This window comes from Cimex lectularius, unplaced genomic scaffold (assembly GCF_000648675.2).
Source record: "Cimex lectularius strain Harlan isolate CLEC.00 unplaced genomic scaffold, Clec_2.1 scaffold46, whole genome shotgun sequence".
Classification (NCBI taxonomy): Eukaryota; Metazoa; Arthropoda; class Insecta; order Hemiptera; family Cimicidae; genus Cimex; species Cimex lectularius.
Genome location: NW_019392654.1, coordinates 1,105,873 through 1,118,177, shown reverse-complemented (window position 1 = coordinate 1,118,177; position 12,305 = coordinate 1,105,873). Strand labels below are relative to the sequence as shown.

Here is a 12,305-nt window from a genome sequence, read left to right as displayed (position 1 = left end):
AATAAAAAGCCTAGAAATACATTCCCGGAAGATAGCCAACTTCTTTGAAAGTCAGGCAACACTAAAGGTCCTAGCCTCATACGGGGTGAGGGCAAAGAGTGTTTGGAACAACATGGAGGCCTTGGCGGAAGTCAGCGACATCAATGACCTGATTCTTACGTGGATCCCTGGGCATTCGGGGCACAGAGGCAATGAAAAGGTTGACATGTTGGCCAAACAAGGAGCCAACATGGACTCTCTAGGTTCCGAATCCTACTGTGGCCAAGCATCTTGCCACAAAAGAGGATTCATCTTAAAATAGGTGCTTAATGAGTCCAAAACCTAGTGGAACAATACTCCAGGCATGAGGCAAGCGAAGGCATGCGAAGAAGGGCCGTCTGCAAGACTTACAAAGAATTACTGGAAGGCAACTGCAACCGAAACAGGATTCTGGTTGGTCTCCCGACACCGCACTGCCACCTAAGAAGGCACTGCACCGGATAGGAGTACAAACAGAAGAAACACTGTACAGATACTTCTAGGAAGAGGAAGACACCGCAGAACACATTTTATGGTTTTGTGATGGTCTTTGTAGGTGCGGGTTCTTGTAACTAGGACAGTAAAAACCACAAGGAAGATCCTACACTAAGGAGCCGCTGGCAAGGCTATGGAGGTTGATTAAGAACCTGGAGCTGGCCAGTGAGTAAAGATCTACTCAGGTCGAGGTGCAGAATGCCTTGTACCCACCTCTTTTAACCATATCCCTCACCCTGTTTGTGTTCTGTTTAAAAGGTTCATGTTTTATTTTCCTTAATTTTACAGTCTTAACACTAATTGTTTCTTCTTTGTTTACTTCTCAATTTGACAAGGCACTTGTTTTTTCCGGTTGTAATTTTAATATTATAAAAAGTAATTTCAGAGTGTGCTGAAGTATGTACGATAATGAAGAATGAGAAGTGTGTAGAGATTAGTGACCGTTAATCGATAGTTATTCAGATATCGTGAGATGCGGTCGGGGGTGATGTAGGTTTCAGAAAAACAAAATAAAGAAAATGTTTTTCTGAAACCTACATCACCCCCGACAGCATCTCACGATATCTGAATAAGAATGAGAAGATTCGGAGCGATGCTTGAAAATAAAACCGAGACAGGAGGTAAATTTCCAGACCCAAAAAGTAGTATCTTTAGTAGTAGTAGTAGTATATTAGTAGATTAGAACGGAAAATCATAAGCTTGGAAGCGTTTTATTTGACTGACCAACAACTGAAGAGGATTTATATATATTACGTCTTCACGGCTTCTCCGTCGTCCGGGGAGAATTGGTGTCTTCATCCAATGTTTGTTTAGACGCTTTAATATACAAACACTTGGGTGAGATTAAAAAGAAATGATTGTTCTAAATGAATACTTGTTCCCCAGTCGGTCTTGTTAGGGCTATGCATGTAAAATATAATATTAAATATTGTAAAAATAAAGTTCAATAGATTAACCAAAAAAAATTTATGTTGGTTGACATACGACTAAAGTTGAGTACATTTACCCCAGTTGTGGTAATTGCATATTTTGAATTGATTTGTACCTTAGCTGATAACAGAGATAACAGTTTGAATATCGGTGATTGGTGTTTCCTCTTTAGCTTAGTCAATAAATACTCTGGGGGAAAAAGTTCACTGTTGCGGATTAAATTTATAACAAGATTCATAATTTCTATAGGCCTTGTCATGGAATAAGATTACGATCTGTATTAATCTTTTTAAAAAGAACGAATTAATAATTTTAATATTTTAATCATTGATTAAAGTATTTATATTTAATACGTCAACATCTGTTTATTATTTGTCCATTTTAAATCGTGTAATGTAAAATGGAATTGGCTATAAATTTTGTTTTGAGAGAGTATGAAATAATATTATTGCATATTTGTTTAAATCCAAGTACACTTAATTGCAGTAAATAAGTTTTAATGAAAAAACACGCGTACTAAAATCACGGACAAAGCATAAATAAATTCCCAATTAAATTAGCTTTATAAATCAAAAACAGAGTTTGTAAAGCCGACTGAAGAACAGTGAAAAATATTGTCAAATTTGCATTTGACGTGATTTGTGTTAGTGCGACAAAGCTTTGTGCACAAGAGACGTACTTAATTAATATGTTTACGCGATTACAGAGTATTTACCCCGGGGTTCTGGTGGATCGGTTTAAAGGTCTACCTTTTGGAGCTACTTCATTCCAACATGGATATGGCTCTAAACAGACATCGTTCGCTGTTTACTTGAATGTTAATACATGATTAATTATACGTACGAATAGTGCTTAATAATTAATAGCGAATAATTATAGCAATTATATATTAATAATTATAGCAAATAATACATGAAAATGTTAATGAAAAACCTAAATGCTTCAAATATTTCAAAAGTAATGACATTTCGATCAAACAATAATCAATTCTTAAAATAAAATTTTATTCAATCTCGAATAATATCTTCATGACGAATTACAAACATGAGGCTGTATTAAAAATATTAAGAAATATGTGTTTTTTGTTTCAGAAATCTCACGAAATCTTTGTATATATATATATATATATAAAATTAAGGCAGCAAGGAAAAGACTGGATGCCTATTCGTAGAGTTTCATTCTGGAAGAGTTATTGTCAAACAAACTTTTGATTGGACTATAATTGCTCCAGTTTCGAGGCTGACCAGATGGCGATTGCAAATGTTCTAAAATGGTTAATAAATTATGCATCACAAAAATCAAGAGTAAGCATTTTCACAGGTGGCCGAATAACTAACTATAGATGCCTGAGGGCGGTTTGGGCTGTTCGTGACAAATTCTCGGTGGACCCTCTCGTCGTTCTCTTATTAGAGAGATATGCTGAGCTGGAGTATCTCAGAAAAACGGTGGTGATAGTCTGGGTACCGGTACACGATGGGCTAGGGGGCAAGGAACGTGCAGACGAAGCAGTGAAACCTGGGACATCTTGCTCTCCATATAGAACCACCGCGGTCCGACCCTGTGACGCTGTACTGTAAAGAACTCAAGAAAATAACGTTGGCAGCGTCGATGGACCAGCTCATCCGAGGAGCACTTGCTTGTCAAGGGCACGACTGAGACATGGCCCGCCAAGGATCTGTAACATAAGGAATGGATCGTGCTCACCCGTTGAGCATAGGCCATACACGGTTGACACCCGGACAGCTGCTTTTGAAGGACTCCCCTCGCAGGTGACCCGCTTGTAGAGAAAACTGGCTCAGTGTGATACACTTGGTCGAGGTGCCGCGCCTTGGCCCCTTACAGAACAAGTAGGCATGGCACCCGACATAAAGAAAGTCCTTGGGCACGACAGAGGGGTCCTCTGTTCCGATCTTTAAAGGAAACGGGGGTGTTCCCCCATCTGTAAATATTGTAAATATCATATAAAAAAGTGTAGCACTACAGTGTGTATGTATTATTTTGTTTGTGTACATAGTTGTTGGTTTGTGTGTAAAGTCATGTTTTATTTTTATTTTTGTGTTAAAAAAAGCATAAAATCCGCTTACCACTCATAGTGAACATTGGACTGCTTCTATCAAGGCTTCAGCAACGTTGTTGTCTCCTTCTCGTGGATAAAAGCGCACATTGCTGTAGAGCACAACGAGCCGATAAGCTCGCAAACGAAGTAGCAGCCAGTAGCATGTCAACTAGGTCCACCTAGTCATTTCTAACAGTTCCTAAGAGGTGGTTTGGAAAGCGTGGATTAGGAAGATGGGGGGAACTATGGAGCTGATCGCCCACAGGCAGAGTAACGAAACTATTCCCATCTGCTTCCACATGGCTAAAAATGAGTATCTCAAAATCAATTATAAATTGACGCAGATTGTTTCAGATGTCGGAAAAATGGCAGCGGATCCTCACCGATTAAAGATAGTTTCAAGTCCTGTCTGCTCGTGCAACTGCTTGTCACCTGTCAATCGAAATCCTTCTTTGGGAATGCGTTAGCGTTGCAATGCTTGATAATAAAGGTAGTCGGTCAACTTAGGTCTACTTACTGCGAAGTCGGCGCTTCTCCAGCCGGATCAAATCATGGAGTTTGGTGCATTCGTAGATGCAATATTTCCCTTCTTAGACACTAATTAGTGCCCCCCCAATGTTTGTCAATTAAGCCAAACTTCATTCAGTATATTAATTATAATTTTTATTTGTTTTAGTTTAGTTTGCATTGATTATCTTGCCAAACAGTAAATATCTTAATTTTAATTATATGTAACAAAACTTTGGAGCAAGTTGAAATAAATAAATGTATTAAAAACACATACACACAATTACAATTAGCATATAAAATCTCTCTAGAGATGTAAATCAATCAATTTTACATAATTATCAGTAATTAATTTACATGTAATTAACAACATCTAGCCGTAGGGTTTACTGTAGTAAAGGAAAGTGAAAACAACACAGTGAGTTTAAATTACATGAGGGAGACCCAGATTTTATAATGAAAACCGTTGTTCATATTACATAATATTACTTACAATTTTGAATTACATTTTGAGATTAAAAACATGTTTTATTCAATTTTCAATTTCAAAATTTTTTTATTGAAGCCATCTCACACTTTGACAACCATGATGTTCAAAATTGCCATCTGCTACAAGTTGTTCAGTCTTATGAATGGCTAAGAAGGCAGATATCAAAAATATTTAATAAATCAACTGATATTAAATCAATCATAAACATTTGTACATGAAGTATACATAGTTTAAAAGGAAATATCAAACATCATAGACTGCGGACACGCTTACATTGGTTCACATCATATTAGGGAGAAAAATATTAATCTCATTTTCTGTTTTATCTAAGGTCGACCTGCTCTAATTGAGGACTATTGTTGTATTTTCACTTAATCTACATTTCGTGACAGTATCCTCGTAAATGGATTCCAGACAGATTGAGGAGGATCACGTACATTGAAGTGAAGTCCTGGCTTTCCTTATGCCAAGAAACAACATCGTTCTGTTCGGAAACAAGCTTAGCATGTCGTCGGCGTTAGAATAACAGGCTTTAGTAACACGTGCTCATCATCTAAGCAGTTAATCTCTTATTTGTCTTTCAGACGCTATATTTTAACTCCAATTATATTATTTATAGGATTTGCCCCGTCGACAGGGTCGAATGATTGATTGGAGAACGATTGCTCTAAATTTCGTAGTAGTTTTGGTGAAATCTAGTCGATGATCAAGGCCGACAATTTGAGCGACTACAGACAAACGTAGAGCTTTTTGATTTGATTTTGATTTATAAGCTCAATCATGTATATAGTAAAAGTATACAAGTATGTACAGAAATGAGCTTCACCCGCTTTGGTCTTTTGGCAGTACGGGATCTGTCCCGCCGCCGAAGTTAAGCTCCATAGTCTACATCTAGGTCATTTCAACAGGATTTTCAACCTCGAAACATTATCATTCTTTTCTTGAACACATTATTTCTTATTTACTCAGTTAGGCTGGTGGAATAATTGATATTCTACGCTATACATTCGCTCTAATAAATGCACTCTCAATAAAAAATAAAAATAAATTCTCTCTCGATATACAACAAAAGAAACACAAGAAAACGAGATAGAACAGGGGTCCCAAAGAGTCGCTGCCGTGCTGAAGCACATTTCTCATATTACTACTACTACTCTCTTTAAACGGAAGGAATGGCGTCTTTCAATTAAGTGGGACACATCGAACAACCTGTCTCTACATGTCGTATACATACGCGGGCTTTGGTTAAAAAGTATATGTCCCTGTGTCAACCTAGTATGTAGTCGATGATCTAGGCCGACGATTTGAGCGACTACAGACAAACGTAGAGCTTTATGATTTGATTTTGATTTATAAGCTCAATCCTGTATATAGTAAAAGTATACAAGTATGTACAGAAATGACCTATTTATTCTTTGGTGAATATATCCCTCTTGTTCAGTTTAGATACTTTGATGGCCACATATTGACCGAGTTCTTGATAATGATGAGGATGATGACAATGAAAGAGTAGGAGGGTATTCTACTTCCCAAGCACTGCAGCCTTCTGGCTTATTGTACTTGCTTATTGTAACCCGTCTAAGTCGGACCTTCGTTCCTCAAAATAGCCTCGAGGCAGTGCGTTTGTCATATGTCTTCTTAAAATGTAGTGCTTTTTAGCAGTGTAAAACGTAAAATATTAAAACAAAATGTATTGAGTAACTCGTTTCTCTCCTACTGGCTAAGTATGAACTACAAATCAGTAATTTTTTTCCACATTTGAAACCATCAAGTGCATCCTTCTCGCTATCATAACTATTACGTAATTCGTAATTATAACAATTACGAAATATTCAAGGCACATAAAGGAATGAGTTGAATAACAATGTTGACATTTTATTGTAAATTAGATTTCAGATCTATGAAGAGTATTTATTCATCAATGAAGAGGTTGTGAAGTTATACGCACACGTTAAAATCAGCAAGGTTTAGGAGGAGATTCTTTTCACGAATGAAGAACCAAAGAGGCTACGCAGAAGGTTTGTGGTGATTTAGATGTTTCATTTAGTTAGATTCATTTAGATGTTTTCTGGTTTGCGAGGCAAATATTCTCACAAGTGCAACAACCCGTAAAACGAATTCATAATAATATTTTAGTTTTTGATTGGTTTTAATTAATTCGCATACTTACCGCAGCGAGCTGAATGGCCAATAGTCGACCCATTGTCGACGAGGTCAAGGTTTCAGGATTCAGCCGACTGCATTTCGGCGCTGGGTGGAGAGAAGTGAAGAGCACGACAGAGAAAAAAGTAAAGTAAGAAGAACGGAAAAAGAGTGAGGAACAGGTGTGGACCGTATGTGGTTTTATGCCGAGTATAAAATACCTTCAAGGTCGAACTGACCTTACTAAACTTTTTTCGGACGCGATTCTAACTGACCATTCTCAATACTGAAACGTGATGAAGATAAATTACCTCCTTATTCTTTAACAATGCTATTATATTATATTATTTTATTGCTTTCATTTTATTTTTATTATTATACATAAAAATTAGGATGGAACCGATTCTTTATTATCCATCTCTGTGTACTATATATTATAATAATATGCAGTATGTCGAATATATAGGAGGGTTTTGACAGAGAAAAGAGGTCGAAGGTATATTTTAAATTGAATACGGAAGCTAACACCATAAAATAGCTTCCTCAACGTAAACTCCACCGTACCAATCCGTGTACATGTGTGGTAAATTGTCGACTTATAGTATTCTCTCGACTGCGGGCGTTATCGTTAAGAAAATGCCGGTCTCGCCCGCCTTATTTCTGGAGAGCGAGGATCCCAGCTTTTCACATGGTCAGTTGCTCGGACCAAATAGCCTAACGACCACGGAGAAGAAGTAACCTACGGTGCATCAGCTGAGAGGACGATCGTTCTATTCGATAAAAGCATTTATCGGATTATTACCAAGGAAAGAAGACAGCATTCTCTTATTAGACCTATTAGCGTTCAAATTCCCAGCATGTGCTGAGTGAGTGGCATCATCATTACAGGCGATGTTGCTTCGGTTCCTCAGATGTGCATACGTGTATATATATATGTATGTATATGTATATCACGGTTAAATCTCTGGGTATTGTTATTTGTTAACATAGATGAGGTTTTATACTAGCTAGTTTCCCCATCAGTAAATGCTGTGTTTCCTTCCTCGGCTTTTCTTTCAGACCGACGTTGACGTTACGATCGGAAAGGAATGTATTTACAAAATGTAGATGTCATACTTAAAAGTGAAAAAAAATTCAGTTTAGCAAACCACTAAACTCAACAAAACGACAAAAAACAGGAAAAATAAGCAGGTATTTATTTCTAATGTTGTGGAATTTATTGAGACTAATTATTACATATAATAAATGTATTTTCCCATACTCGATGAAAAGATAAACAACATCCTTACATTTATGCTTGGTCGATCAGAAGGCTTTTATTTTTGTGGAGACGTTGTCTCAAGGCCAACTACGGAAATCTCGATATGGAATCTGAAAAAGACATTATCATTAAAAAACAGTTAAAACCTTTTCTATTATTATATATTTTATTGGAATTACGTATTCATAAGGCAATTGTTTTATACTGTTTTATTATATTCTGGTTGTTTCCCTTCAAAACCTGAGGAATTTTTAAAACATTTGCCTTTTTCGTACTTGACACACGTGTCTCCTTATATCTGTAAAGACCCAAACTGCACAAACTTAATATCGCTAGTTTTATCCCACGTTTATAAAAGTGTACACCAAACAGAACGTTTAATCTAACACAGTAGACCTAATCCGTACTCATGACCCTCTAAAAGTACGAACATAAGATAATGGAGCAGAACTAACACTGAATATGGAGAAACGCATATGATCGTCCCATATTGACAAAAGACTGCTAAGAAGATGAACTAGTGAACGTTTCTCGTTGGGATATTAATAAAAATTTGTATTTTCATATCATGCCTTTAATTTACAAACCTTGCTTGTAAACAATATCGAATTCTCTAAAACCCGAACTTTTGTTACATTTTAAATTGCTTCTTTCAATTAATTATTCTTTTTATTTTAGGCCTGGGTTGAGATGAAAAAGTTAGTGTCACGAGCGGGATTCGAACCCACGAACTTCCGCTCGTGGCACTAACTTTTTCATCTCAACCAAGACCTTACATAAAAAGAATAATTAATTGAAAGAAGTGATTTGGCCAATTACACCACTAAACATAAATGGATTAATTACAAATTGCTATGAACGTTAGTGCAAATAAATTCATTTCGTAGTAGTAGATAGTAAGATAGAAACATAATATGTATTTATATTGTTTTGTTATAACTACACTTCAAATAATTTGTTTATATTTTTAATTGTTAAAAACAAAGTATTTTAAATAATAATTTCTCTTCCGTTGGATTCTGCTACATATAAAAAATATTGGTCTTGTATAACATCTTTGATCGAAGCAAACAATTATGTACATTCAATTTGATTTGCATTAGTTCGGACTATCTACTGACCAATGATTTATGGATGATCTCATTTTCTAGTATCTTTCTTTGGACCCAAAGTATTCGTTTAATTGGGAAGCTGGACCGGCAAGACAAATGGCGAAATAAAAATAAAATCCAAGGATAAGACGCGAGTTTTTGGATGTACAGCCTGAACCAGGATTGAGGACACATCCTGACTGTACTCCAAAAGAACCGGTCGAAATATGACCGTAACAATCACATACAGCCTTTTGTATAAATGGGAAATGCAATTTTGACGATCTTGAACAGGTAGTCAGTACGTCGAATAAGTTGTCTTAAGAAGTAACATTTGAATTGTATTGATGATATCAGGGCAACTTGAGACAATTAATGTAAGTCCAAAATTGACGATATCACGGTGTTGGTAAATAAAATAACTGTTTTTATAAAGAGAATGCGATAGTTTAAGTAACTTGAAAATTTAATAAAAAAACCGTTACTCACTGTATACAAGTGGTAATATGCTGCTTAAAAAAGAGAAAAATAAGATTATTTTATAATTGTAATTTCAAAAAAGGATTTCTTTCGATACCTGTAACATGTGGGCTCTACTGCTCTGTAAAGACGGGCCAGGGTTGGCTAGCAACAGCAACTACAGCAACAACGACCACCACGTGCGTCGGGGAGGTGTTCCAGTGTTAGGAAGATTGGTGTCTCCAGTGGCGCTTGTACTTCCCAAAGCTGTTTTAGGCGTCATCCGCTGGGGTAAGATGGACAGTCATCGATTTAACTGCAATGGCCGATTGTGAGAAGACGCCGGGCCATCGTCCCGCTTTCCCGCAGCGGCAACCGCCGACCGTTTTAAAAATAACCCTAAATAAAAAAAGTCGGCCTCGTTTGGCGGGGAACCGTCCGTTGTGCAGAGTTTGGTCGACGTAGAGGGGAGAGGAAGAGGTTCAACGGCCTATCCGTCTGGGACCATGACCCTAGTCAAGGTTGGCCCAAAATACCGCCCTGCGCTCGCCGCTACCTACCTCAACTTGTCCCAGTACCATTGCACCACCGCTCTCTTGTCTCGTCTCCCAACCATTCTCACGTGCTACTCTGTTGATTACAAAAAATCTCATCATTGCTAATCGCAATTGCTACATAAAATTAATTTCATCGACCCTTACTGATTTCCTTATAACTCGACTTATAGCTTCCACAAACACGATTCAATATAATTAGTACTATGTATATTTACCAAAGGAGCTTTCCGTTTAGTCAAACTTGACATTTCACCAAACATTTACCCTGCACAACTGTAACTTTATGTGATTGGGCTACAAAATGCGTTTCTTCAATTGTCACTAAATACTAATGATAATCGATTAGTTCTTTAAAATCGGTTACCTATCTATTATACTTCATACTATCTTGTGTGCACACTAGTGCGTTTTTCAATTTACCACACGTCGATTTTAAACTTATAAGTTTGTTGAACCCGTAACGCACATTAATTAAGCGAGGTCTAATATTTTTAATTAAGTGGATACTTCCTCGTACCCCTTCTTATCAATATTTTCTGGGTTAATGGAAAGCTACCCGGATACGGTATAATGTAAGGACCGTCACTTATTGCTAATATCTTTAATCGATTGTACTCACTACGAGCAGTCTTTCGATTTACGACTTACTTTTCAGACAAATAAAATCCTTTTAGAATAAGAGATTTTCAACTTGATACAAAATCAGAACGTAAATACCAGATTTGTTGTACGATAATTAATGAACAGTAGGAAAGTTTTACTGGTAGCCACAATTTCTTTTGGAGTGTCAAATTTATTTGAGTGATACCATCCGATAGTCTTCGTAACTAAAAATAAGTGGTTGGGGATAGCTCGATTGTAATAAATACTATACAGCTTTCATGGCCGATTATGCTGAAATCAACCAGTACGAAGAATTTGATTTTTGGTTTTATATCACATTGAGGAAGGTGTAGGCACGGAATTGATCATTGATTGTTCTTACACTTGAGAATCTATTTACGGTATATTCCTAAGACAGGTTGACTGGCCGTGAGATGTTCTAAGTGAAACTTGAAAAGCAGACAAAAGTGTGGGGGTTTTGGGCGAGAGCAAAATCAAGGACGCGAAGCGAAGCGAGAAAAGTGAATTTGCCCGAGGTTCGAGTTTAGTAATTGAGAACCCGATTTTGGAGAGGGAGAGAAAATGAGAACGGAGAACACGACTCATGTTGAGGAAGGACCGGCAAAACGTAAAAACATTGGCGACAGCTCGCCCCGCCGGCCTACACACGTTACCATCCTTTCTCTTCCTCCTTGATCCTTCATCGTCCCTTGTTCATCACATCTCGACATGTCACTCGTTTTCTAATAAACGTGTCATGAGAGATATATTATTAGAAAAATATGAAAGTTCTTTATCTTTGAATGAAAAAAAAAGAAGTGATTAACAGATCGGCCATCGACATTTTGTCCGAATTCGACTTTGGCTTAAACGTGCATTGATTTTACCTTAGGCCATTGCATAGGAGAAATCTTTGCCCAAAATTAGTAAAGGTTAATGTCCGAAGCACATTTTCTCCAATCAACTGATTGAATTTTGTTTTTATGAAAACTGTCATAATCATTGAACAACAATTATGCTCTAACCTGCTGTCGAAAATGTGCCCTCGTTCGAAACAACCGCAGTTTTTTATTTTTACCTAGACAACAAAATCTTAACAATAATATTCTTATTATAAACGTATCCGTCCAACCACGAGATTGGGTTCGGGGGGGGGGGATGCTGTCAACAGCTGCAATTCAACACCCAACGATGCAGTTCCAAACCAATCATACGTTCATTCTTAAATACGGTGATGGAATAGTCGATATTCCTCCACCGCCCTTTACACATATTATACGATTAACCTAATTGAGAGTCGATTAGGTAGATTATTGTACTCAACATTTCGCCATTGACTCTCTCACATTAGTCACACTAATAAATACATACATACTAATAAATACATTCACCATCCACACAAACTAGTATACACAACTATTATTATTATAAACAAAGAACAACCCCGTTTCCACCAAGAATCGGAACAAAGGTACCCCAGACAGTAACCACCGTTTTACCGAGCCGCTCCAGTGGTACCTCTCCATTATTATAATGTTATCGTATAATAAAATATTTTTATTTATCTTCACATTACGACTTTGTATCCTATGAATCTGATGTAGAATGTATTCGTGGTGAAAAGACAAATGTAACGTACTCGTAAGTAGGAGGACTTGGCCACTGTTCTGATTTCTCCGATCCGATATTTTTCCTA

The 12,305-nt window shown here is 37.0% G+C and overlaps 1 long non-coding RNA gene across 1 annotated transcript; it reads right to left on the bottom strand.

Moving 5' to 3' along the window:
* Window positions 1-7,835: 7,835 nt before the first annotated feature.
* On the bottom strand, window positions 7,836-12,031 carry LOC106672867. The gene is made up of 3 exons (XR_001341318.2): window positions 10,151-12,031; window positions 9,568-10,079; window positions 7,836-8,009 (listed from the first exon to the last, which is right to left on the bottom strand). It is a non-coding gene; the product is annotated as an uncharacterized LOC106672867 (long non-coding RNA).
* Window positions 12,032-12,305: the final 274 nt, after the last annotated feature.